Genomic DNA, 12,474 nt, shown 5'->3' on the forward strand with positions numbered 1-12,474 from the left:
TGTAGAAGGCATGGCATAGATCTCTGAATTACTCAAACATGCATGGATGACATATAAAAGCTCTTCAGACATGCATCTGATGAGGGAACAATGGTATAACATGGTAGAAAGGTTAAACAATGTTATTTTGCATAATACCCCCCCCCCCCCCCCCCCCCCCCCCCCCCCCCCCTTTTGATGTGTCAGCTTCATTCTATTTCCCACCTACAAGCCATGGTTGAAATCCAACCAGAATTTGTTTTCACATGGCATTAGCTTGTACACCACAGCTGGGGATTTCTTCAATACTTGTGCCAGTTTTGTATTAGCTTCGATTAACATCCCGTTTCCTTGGTCTTTCCCGCCTCAGAATCAGTTTGTGCAGTCCATTAGCCCCACTGCTGCTGCCTTCAAACTCATTTTCTTTTGTGCGCGCCCAGGCTGCATCCCATTTCTGATCACCAAATCGCTCCATTAACCTCTTTCACACAACTAGCCACTCATTAGGAGAACAGCTGTGGGGAGAGTGCCCGTCTCATCAAGTACAAGTGGGACGAGTGGTGCGATTGGGTGGGACACAGAGCAATAAACTCAAACAATCCCATCTTTAAAAAACTCCAACATGAGTTTTTACTGACTTCACATTTGATGTAATGAAGGCTCTGCCTTTTACATAGTGAAACTACTATTTACGGCACTTACTGTTCATACGCACAGTCCTACACAAATAAATAAAATATATTTTTACATAATAGGGACATTTCTGAAAATAAACATTAGGAAAACCAAATGTGCGCACAAGATACAAGATGGTACTGACAAATTGTATTGGAAAAGGACTACACAACACTCACTCACAACACTCTGAATTCACTTCATTAACAATATTTTGGATGTGTTCAGACAGTTGTCATCGCTCTGTTAAGGAAGCACACCACATATTTAACGCAAACAACCAACAAGCAGATTAAACATACATCAGTCAGCAGGCTTTGTTCATTTGACACTTGATGAAAGAAAGCACTGTGCACTGGGCCAATATCGGACTTTACCAGAGTTAAGTCTAAGCTCAAACAAAGTCATCAAAGCATGTGGCAGGTACAACCACCCCAGAAGATGCCTTCACCTTGCAGGCCACTGAAAAGTGCTTCCAGAGACTTTGGAGGAAATACACCACCAGGACTAAAACCTACTTGAGCTTTGATCATACTGGTCCTGAGGGCGTGCTTAGACAAAGACCTTTTTCCTTCCTTAGTGAGCGTTTATGTTTGAAAAGTGCTGAGGCTGCCTCGTAGTGTAAAATCTGCTTAAAATATCTGGCTGAAGGCAGAATGTAAAAAGAGCATGTAAAGATGGTGAGAAGGCGACTCACAAAGCTGATTAATTTTTATGGCAATTCATTCAAGTGTTTTTTGTGTTCCTGTTATTATTTTTTAATAGTGTGCAAACAAAGAGCCAATCAGAATCAAGTTTGTTGAAGGTAGTCTAATTGTCTGTACCTGCATGCACTGTTAGCTTAGCAGGGGGTGGGCACTATGCAGACAAGTAGATGGCAGACGCTCCAGTAGAAAAGTTAAATCATGCACCTTAAAAGATAAGATACTGTCGTAACGGCAGGTACAGGAGCGGACCAAGGAATGCAGATTCGGGGCAATTTTACAGTGTTTATTAACAGTTTGTGAAATAATATAAGTAAATCATTCATTAAACACACGGGAGGCGAACCAGGCGTGCGGAGTGTTGAGCAGAAACGGGGAACACCAGGACCAGACGAGGACAGGATCGGACTCAGGAACAGAGCAAGCCAGGCGGGGGTAGTCCGGAGCAGACACGGAGACAGCCAGGGCCGGAGCGAGGCAGGACCGGAGACGAGACCAGGGGGAACCGGGCAGGAGTAATCGAGAGAGAGAGGACCAGGGCAGGAGACGAGAAGCAGGCCGGAGACCAGGACAGGACAGGAGGCAAAGACGAGGGGTGGACTGTACTGGAGCTGGAGCGAGCGAGGGAGCAGGAATCTGGGAAACAGCAAAATCCAGTAAGACACAAGTAGGCAGGTAACGGGATACAAACTTGAGCTGGAACATTCACGTTTACATGCAGACGGTCTGACTCCGAGTGTCATCTGTCATCATATACTCGACAGCAGATGGTGATTATTGTGCTAATGCGCTCCAGGTGTGCACGGGAGGAGAAGGAACTCCGCCCAGCTCCGGATTCAGACAGGTAGGGGAGGGGGAGAGCACACAGGGAGACAGACAATGCAGGCATCATGACAGTCCCCCCTCCCTAAGGGCCTCCTGGTGGACCCCCCGGCTTGTCAGGATGGGCGCGGTGAAAATCACAAGTCACTGGTTCGGACAGGTTTAACTAGGGAAACGTGGAATGTCGGGTGGATCCGGAGAGACGGGAGTAATTGGAGCTGCACCGCGGCTGGGTTTATGACCTTTTTAATTTTAAAAGGTCCAAGGAAACGGGGAGACAACTTGCGGGATTCGGTCTTTAACGGGATGGTCTTTGATGACAGCCACACTTCCTGGCTGGGTAGGTATGCCGGGGCCGGGGTACGGTGGCGATCCACTGCCGCTTTTGTGCGTGTTTCCGCCCGAAGGAGGGCAGCCCTAGTTTTCCTCCAGACCCTGCGGCAGCGCTGGAGGTGGTGCTGGACGGACGGAACTGCAAGGTCCTCTTCCTCTGTGGGGAAGAGTGGGGGCTGGTATCCGAGGGAGGCTTGAAAGTTGGCCGGGCTCACGAGGGAGTTGTGGGAATACTCTATCCAGGGCAGGTAAGAGCTCCAGGCTGCAGGATTAGCGGAGACCACACATTGGAGAGCCGATTCGAGGTCCTGGTTGGGAGGCTCCGTCTGCCTGTTGGACTGCGGGTGGAAATCGAATGTGAGACTGACCGTAGCACCCAACCCCTCACAAAAGGTGCGCCACACTTGGGATCAGACACGATGTCCACCGGAATGCCGTGGAGACGGAAAACCTGAGCGGTAAGCTGGTCGGCAGTCTCCTTGGCCGTCGGGAGTTTAGGCAGGGCAATAAAGTGGGCGGCCTTGGAAAAGCGGCCCACCACGGTAAGGATCACCGTGTTTCCTTCAGAAAGCGGGAGTCCAGTCACAAAGTCCACCGCTATGTGGGACCAAGGCCGCCTAGGGACAGCGAGGGGAGACAAGAGCCCAGAGGGTGGTGAGTGGCAGGCCAACACATAGGCCCGGCTGTCTGTGTCCATAGTAGGCCACCAGAAGTGTCGCTTCAGCAGGGAGAGAATTCGACTCATACCGGGATGGCAGGCAAACTTGGACTTATGGACCCATTCAAGCACCTGGGAACGGACAGAGTCAGGGACAAAAAGTTTACCGGGTGGGCCGTTACCTGGGTCTGGATCGTGAGCCTAGGCCTCCCGGACCGTGTCCCCGATCTCCTAACGCACCGCCACCACCACACAGCAAGGAGGGATGATGGTTTCGGTTGTAGAGGGGCCGTCCTCCAGGGTGAACTGGTGGGAGAGGGCATCAGGCTTGACATTCCGTGATCCGGGACGGTAGGTGAGAATGAAGTTGAAACGGCTGAAAAACAGGGACCAGCGTGCCTGACGTGAGTTGAGCCGTTTGGCGGACTGTATATATTCCAAGTTTTTGTGGTCCGTCCACACCACAAACGGTTGTTCTGCCCCCTCTAGCCAGTGGCGCCACTCCTCCAGGGCGAGCTTCACGGCGAGGAGTTCCCGGTCCCCCACATCATAGTTGGCCTCGGCCGGGGACAACCGACGTGAGAAGAAGGCGCAGGGGCAGAGGCGGTTATGGGGGTCAAATCTTTCGGACAGCACGGCCCCCACTCCCGTGTCGGACGCGTCTACCTCCACCATGAATTGGTGCGAAGGGTTGGGCTGGCGAAGGATGGGGGCGGACGTAAACATTTTCTTAAGCCGGTTGAAGGCTGAGTGCGCCTCAGGTGACCAGGAGAACTGTAGAGAAGGAGAGGTCAGTTTAGTGAGTGGTGATATTACCCGGCTAAAATCCCGTATGAACCGTCTGTAGAAGTTGGTGAAGCCGTTGAATCTCTGGAGCTGTTTGCAATTGGAAGGAACTGGCCACTCCGCGACTGCCTGGACCTTCTCCGGGTCTGCCTTCACCTGACCCCGCCCCACTATGAACCCCAGAAAACTGACCTCCTCAGCGTGGAATTCGCACTTTTCAGCCTTAGCGAACAGCTTGTTCTCCAGGAGGTGCTGGAGGACCTGTCGTACATGGAGGCAGTGTTCCTGGAGGGACCAAGAAAAGATCAAGATGTCATCTAAATACACAAAGACAAAGCGGTTTGTTTTGTCTTTGTGTATTTAGCAGCAGAAAGTCACGCAGGACATCATTTATAAAAGCCTGGAATACTGCCGGGGTGTTGGTAAGGCTAAAGGGCATGACCAAGTATTCGAAGTGGCCAAGGGGGGTCTTAAAAGCCGTCTTCCACTTGTCCCCCTCCATTATGTGCACCAAGTGGTAAGCATTCCGTAGGTCAAGCTTAGAGAAAATGGTGGCCCCATGGAGAGGAGTGAAGGCGGAGTTAAGTAGAGGTAACAGGTATTTGTTCTTTACCGTGATGTTGTTCAGGCCCCGGTAATCAATGCAAGGGCGCAAGGACTTGTCTTTCTTGGCTACGAAAAAGAACCCCGCACCCACCGCAGACGAAGACGGGCGGATGATGCCGGCAGCCAGGGAATCACGGATGTAGTCTTCCATAGACTCTCGCTCGGGCTTGGACAGGTTATATAAACGACTGGAGGGTAAGGGAGCACCCGGCAGGAGGTCCATAGCACAGCCATAAGGGCGGTGCGGGGGTAGGGAAAGTGCTCTGTCCTTGCTAAAGACCTCCTCGAGGTCATGATACTCAGCCGGGACTGCAGACAGGTTCGGGATGTCCGAAGAGGAACTGGGGGTGGAACTGGCCCTTCCCGCGGGGGACATGGCGGACCGAAGACACTGGGCGTGGCACTTGGGGCTCCATCCAGAAACTCTACCCCGGTCCCAATAAAAGACGGGGTTATGTGTGCGCAGGCAGGGGTAGCCCAAAACCAAAGGGGAGGCAGAGGAGGAAAGCACATGGAAACATCGGGTTTCATGGTGGTTGCCGGACAAGACCACCGTGACGGGCTCCGTAATGTGCGTAACGTGGGCCAGGAAACGTCTATTAAGAGCCTGGGCACTAAGGGGGCGTTCCAAGGACTCCAGTTGGACGCCGAGCTGCTCCACTAATTGGGCATCGATAAAATCCCTTTCTGCTCTGGAATCCACAAGCGCTGAAACAGGTAAAGTCTCTGAACAAACACACAGGTTGGCGTTGAGCCTCAGTCTATTATTGTTCTCAGGGATGCTGGCATCACCCACCAGTACTCCCAGTGCTACTGGTGGGTGCCCCCTTTTGGCCGAGCAGGGCAGGTGGCCACGAAATGTCCGTGCTCGCCGCAATAGAGGCACGCTCCAGCCAAGCGGCGCCTCCGATGACGTTCCTCGGCCGATAGGAGCATCCGGTCCACTTGCATAGGCTCCTCGGGGAGAGGCGGGGTGGCGCACGGCTCCAGTCGGGTCGGTGGCCGGACTCTCTCTCTCTGGTGCGCCCGCTGCCGGTTGTCAATCCGGTGGGTCAGAGTGATAAGGGCGTGTAAGTCAGGGGGTTCGTCGCGAGACACCAATTCGTCCTTCAGGTGCTTGTTAAGCCCCCGTAAAAAGGCGGCACGAAGTGCACTATCCGTCCAGTCCACTTCTGCAGCGTGCGTCCAGAACTCGGCGCGGTGTAGTCCGTCACCATCCGGGACCCCTGGTCAAGACTCAGCAGCCGGGACGCAGCATTGGCCTGATAGTGCGGGTGATCAAAAACCAGTTTGACGGCGTAAATAAAGTCATTAAAGTTCATATTGTCTAGCTCTGCTAGACTTTAATCTGAGCTTTAGTTTAACACAATCCGACCAGAAACAGCTGATTTCGCTGAATTACAAAAGGTTAACTGATTTGTGCAGTTAAACAAGTCTCTCATAGATAAAGTTACAGTCACAAGTTAGCTAGTACTAGCCAACAGTTTTTCTGTTAGTCACTCACATTTGTTGCAAATCAAATACCTAAACAGCACCATATTTATTACATTTATTTTTATTTTGTCTGTTTTTGCTTATGTGTGCATTGTGTCTCCATGGTAATTCCTCAACATTCCACCATAGAGATATACGTAGAACACCCCAGAGTAATGTCTATAGTCTAAGATTTTTCTAAGTATCTATATTCTAAGATTTTCACCGTTCTAAATTAATCACACAGCCTGTTGGTCCCACAGCTTTATGGTTTTTTTTTCACATTTAAATTATATTTTATAAAGTAGGCCAAATCTATACCCCCTACCATCACCTTGGTCCTAACCTAAACCATAACCTCAAAACCAACCATACCCATAACCCTACAACAAGGCTCTAATCTTAACCTTCGATCAAAGCTCTAATCTTAACAAGGATTTTGTACAAAGGTTGCCTGGCAAATTCATAATGATCTCTCTGTATTTTTTTTACAGATTCATATCAGTCTGGTCCCCATGTCTTCTGTTACGTCTCAAGTCCGGTCAAACCTTATAGTAATGTCCTTACCTTGACTGTAACTCTACAACAAAGAGCACATCACATCAGAAGTAGCCACTGAGTCCTTGGAAATCATCAATGGAAACATGGGGCGACAGTAGCTCAGTTGGTTGACAGTTTGCCCACTGATCCGAAGGACATTCTTAGTTGAGCGGTAAGATCCATTGACCCACAAGTTGGTAGTTGCCACTGATGAATATTGTCGTCCTTGAGCAAGACACTTAACCCACCTCGCCCCCCCCCCCCCCCGTATCTGTGTACACTGGTGTATGAATGTGTGTGTGAATGGGTGAGTGGTTCCTTGATGTAAAGCTCTTTGAGTGTCTTGAAGGTGGAAAAGTGCTATATAAAAATGTGACCATATACAGCATAAGACACACATGTAAATACTGTCAAGGCAACTATTCAACAAGGTTTTGGCCATTATAGGAAAGTGTGTCGATCTAAAAAAATAAATGAAGCCTGTCACATTAACTATTATATCAACTTGTTCAATAATTTATAAATAGAAGAATATGTTTTGAAGGTCAATATTTAGTGTGTGTGTATTTCCTTTACACTAGTGGGAAATGTTTGCTTATTATGTGGCAACATGATGTGAGGATTTTGAGCAGGAGAAGGTTGAATTATGAACTTCTATGACTTCTATAATTATAGATATAAACTAATTACTTCAGTGTTGTCGAATATTCCACCACAGAGATGCATGTAGAACACCCCCATTGTGATGTCACTGCAAAGTACCAATAAGTCTTTCACATCTCTCCTTCCAAATACTCATTGACATTGGCGCAGCTGTAACTCATCTTTAACCAACACTTGAGCTTGTTTGAACTGAAGTGTGGTGAGTTACTGTCCCTGGTGAGGTAAAGGAGCTACAGTGGACACATGCCAGGAGCAGTGGTGATGTGTGGGCCAATCCTGCTGATTTGTGCCTGCGTTTGTCACTCTAACTGTCCTTATTTAGTGCCTCTGGGGTGCGCACAATTAACCCAGAGCAGAGGCACGGTGCTATGTCCCAGCTCAGCTCTTTCCCCCCTTCAAGTCTGCGCACAGTATGCTGATCTCATCCTCTTAACACCATAAATGAGATGTGGGTCTATCAAAGTCATTAGCATTAATACGAATATAAGCCCGCTCATTAGTTTGATCAATTTAGCAGAAGCAATAGAAGGCACAAGCATAAACACGGAGGGTGATGTGAAGCAGTAGTTCATGGGTAGTGTGTTAGCAAGCTTTAGGTCAACTCTAAGTTTATTACTGTAATACCACATTTATGCTCAAAGTGGCAGGGGGTTGGGTACATATTTTGGGTTCTTTTCTTGTGGAGTGATACAAACATTGACTGCTATAAAACTACCCAGACTGCATCCGGGTGCATATTCATTCCCATCCTTATGAAGACAACTGTTCATACAGAGGACTGCAGGTCCTGTATTTGTTTTCCCATGGATTTGAGCAAAATGTGTCTTGCCCCAGTACAGGTATATTGTATAAGCAGCTCTTAAGGTCAAAATAAGTCCACCACATTCTGTCTGCATCCAATCAGAAAGCATTTTAGGTAAGCCAAGATTATTTGGGAGTAATGTCTCATCTCAGGTGGTTTCACATCACTGTGAAGTGCATATTATGCAATGCAAGTTTGATAGTTTAATTACTTTATTTTACAGTCGTGAGCCAGTCGTGAGCCTGCCCATCCACTTCACAATCTTTTCAGCCCAATGCTACTCCTCCCTCGGCCGCTTCATCTCAATAAGATTTACTTTACTCCCTCAGCCCATCTCCCTATGTATGCACGGGAGGATCAGAGACCCCAGACTCCAACAAATTCCACAGACAGGGTGGAGGAATAAAAAGGAGAGCAACACTGTCTCTGCTCCAAAACAATTCACACCAAAAAGATCAAAGGATACGGCAAACTACTCCCCACTGGACCTTTGTTATTGACAGGACTGCAGTATTGCTCCAACATAAACAAGACCTCACAAACAGAAAGAGATGCAACCGGACCAAACTGGAGGAAAATTAATTTTATTCCTCGGAAATGTTCCTTGTGCTTAGTGAGACTTGTACATATTAGAGAACACTGGAGACAGAATACCATATTCACTGTACCCTTTCTACCTAAAGTTATGAACTGGAACCAGTACCAGGCCATATCCAGTCTGATACCCCTTCTGATCACTGTAGCTTTTCAATCATGCTATCACCACAAGCGGAACATCTCCACTGATAAGCAAATGCTGGAAACAAATGCTTATACAGTATGTGAAGAATAAGCCAACAAAGTGGACCTTCAAACTCTTTTTGCCGACAGTTAAAATCGATGCACGGTAGACTCAGTATATATTGGCAATTCTCCATTTGGAGTTGGACTGGCATATACAACTGTCATGTCCCTAATAAAGCTGGCATACCTGGGCGGTGGATACCATCTGTTTGTGGACAACTTTTAGCCCAGTCCAAAGCTGCTCAAGGAGGCTCATATCAGAGCATGTGGCACATGGAGAGCAGGGAGACACTGTCCCTGCACACCGTCAATGCACACCAAAAGATCGAAAGGTTGGGGAGGAGGCTGTCAAGTGGAAGTGTCGGTCTGTTCAACCATCCATCAGTATTACACGGCCTGACACAAAAGCAGCAGCTAATGCACACATTCTGCATCAGGAGTTGTGTAATGAAAAGGGGCAGAGTCTAGTGAGCCATAAGGGGTCCTACAGGAGCTCAGTTGTGTGGGGTTATTGAAGATCCCTCCTGCCAAGTGTGTTTATAACATTTTTAATGCTGGAGCCTTTATTCTTCCGAATATTTGTTATGATTGTGCTATTAATTCTTGTGTATGCTTTTATTTTTTTTCATGATTTGAACATGTTTGAACTACATATATTATTACCAACATGTAACAAATAAATAAATACATATGTATCTTAAATAATGTACATTGAATAATATATTTTAGATTAAACACAAGAAACATAAATAAACTCGACTGTAACACCGGCTTATATGTAAGAGACATCCAGGCTGATGATGCTGATGTGGACGCAGACACATCTGCTGAGCACTTTGTATCTGAGCTGGAGGCACGAGAAGGAGGAGGCAGGGGAAGGAGTAAGAGGAGTAACAGCCTCCTCATAATCCTCATTTAGGTACAAACAGACAAACAATAACATGAACTAGTTAAAGTTCCTTGTGATCTCCATTTCTCTTTAGTAATATCCAGCTTAGGTTCAATGTTCTCCTTATCTCTTCTCAGCTGTTTTGCTGCAGTTGTTTGTCCCTGTGACCTGGTGATGTTATATCATAGAGACTAACGCGCAAAGTTGCATAGTTCAAATGTTGTTATTTTGCTCAACTGTTGAACACAGTATAGTGACCCCAGCGGTCGATGCATGTAATGCACCACTACAAGCATTTACAAACACTTGAGACCTCACACTTATCTGTATGCACTTACATACAGCATAAATGAGTGTGCAGGAAGACCCAAAATGGTGTTAGGCCTGTCACAATAATCATTATATCCACTTACGGTTTAATATATAGTTGAAACCAAAGGCTGGACATTCCCATGGTGTTTATACTTGCATGTAATTGTTTGAATGGATAAACATGGCATCTTCAGGCATTTGGAAATTGCACCCAAGGATGAACCAGACTTGTGCAAGACCACATTTCTCTTCCTTATATCTTGGCTGATTTCTTTTGACTTTCCTATGATGTTACACAAAGAAGCAGTGTGTTTCAGATGTGCCTTCAAATACACCCACAAGTGTGTCTCTAACTCTAAATGCCAATATGACATCATCATCTGGGTTTTCCCAAATCCTAATCCTAATAAATAATAAATAAAATAATAAATAAAATAAAACAGAAAAATTCTGTCTGATTTCATGTCAAACACTGAGGGAAAAAAGCATATGTGTCTTTTTATATAGTGTATGTAAACTGGTTTCAGCTGTACAAAAGCTGGGACACTATATTTTGGGACTCAATATTTGTACAGATATTTGTATATCTGGTATATGTACAATTTCTTTGCAAAAGTGGGATTCTTGTCTTTTTTATATAATAAGGTCAGACTGGAACTGTGGATGATAGAATGAATAACTACTATAGCTAATTATCTGTTCATCCTGCTGTTTGTTGATTTACAAATGGGTTCACTGGGATTCTCCTGCTTGGTGTCAGTGGCACAAAGTAGTTTCAAGATTATCACTTATAGCAGTATATATCTATAGCAATATATCATGCTTCAAAATCTGTTATGGTGACAGGCCTGGATGATGTGCCTCATATGGGATGAGGAGCTGTGTGCAGTGATACTCATTGGAAAAGGCGACCTACACCATGGACGTGAGCTTGCAACATCATTCTCTGTGTAATCGTAGATAATTTTATGATGATTATTTATGTTTTAATTTATTGTATTGTGATTTTAATGGCTTTCCTATTGTGTAAAACACTTTGAATTACTTTGTGTATGAATTATACTAAACAAATAAACTTGCTTTGCCTTGCCTTAGATAACAAAGTAAGAATAGTGCAGTGGGCATGCATCGGTGGAGGGGGCTAGATTTGAGCAGATTCAGTGCAGTGCTACACTGGTTAGAACTCCTTTTTAGAGCTCGGAGTTTCAAAGTTCACAAGCCGTGGAACAGCCCAATAATAGCAAGAACATTTATCACACTATTTTTTAATGATCTTAAAGAGAAGGTATTACACTTCTTTGGGATATTAACCACTGACACGTAACACATTTAGATCACCATGATACTGTTTATTGCTATATTTGTAGAAAACAACATATTAAGCTACTGCACATTACATCAGTTTTGTGAAGTTGCAGTGAGTTGGGTTTTTTTTTTTTAGAATTCTTTGGCATATTCATGGAAAATTGCTGTGTGGGAGAATTTATGATGTAGGCTTCTGGGCTGAGTTTTGGATAGGATTGTATTGTTAACCATAAGGAGGATTCGAAAGAGCAGGCTCAGAGATTGCTAGATCTAAAACATCTAAAACCTCTTCAGGCTGTTTTTGCTGAGGGGAAAAACCTTGTAACATGGTAGAAAGCTCCAAAAAGTCAATTTAGCAAAATACCCCTCTGTAAATTCTACATTCATTTAACATTAGGCTCAATGACAATTTCATGAGGCATGACGGTTGTGCCAATTTCTCTTCCTGATATCCTCCTGGATGCTTGTTCTGTCCTCTTAGTTTGTCCAGATTGGGAAAAACACACACTTCTACCACTATGAACAAAACAGAGCCATGTGAGTGAGCGGCATTTCCCAAGCAGTATGTTATGTCTAATAGCCAAACAGAAGAATAGGAAGATAAAGCGTGGAGATCACTGCAGCAATAGGTCAGTATCATAAAAGAGAGGAATGAACAGCATGTGCAACAACAGCAGTGAAAAACACGAGGCGAAGAAAAGCCCAAGGCCACACACTGAGATGAAGCCATAGCTCATCCACGGTAACCACTCTGCCGCCTGTCACTGCACTGCTCCTCAGGCCAACACGTCAGCGCACACACACAGAAAATCATGCAAAAGGCAGGTTTCTGACAACTTCACTGACTGATGAAAGCTCTGCTATTTTGTTTGAAGTTGCAAGTCTAAAATTGAAAGGTCATATTCACTATTTATTTTTAGAGAGCTAGGTCATGTTCTATAGGCCTATGGTTTCCTCATTAAAACATATCTGGAGTTCTTATTTGGTTTACTATTGCACTCAGACTTATTATAGACTTGTATGATATTTGTACTTTTTAGCATAATGGCTATCAGCTTTAAATGTCCAACAGTTGACCACCTGTTTCAGTTAACCACCTGATTAAAGGAGAGACCCTTAATTTAACACTTGAATGTGAAGATGG

This window comes from Periophthalmus magnuspinnatus, chromosome 13, assembly GCF_009829125.3.
Source record: "Periophthalmus magnuspinnatus isolate fPerMag1 chromosome 13, fPerMag1.2.pri, whole genome shotgun sequence".
Lineage (NCBI taxonomy): Eukaryota > Metazoa > Chordata > Actinopteri > Gobiiformes > Gobiidae > Periophthalmus > Periophthalmus magnuspinnatus.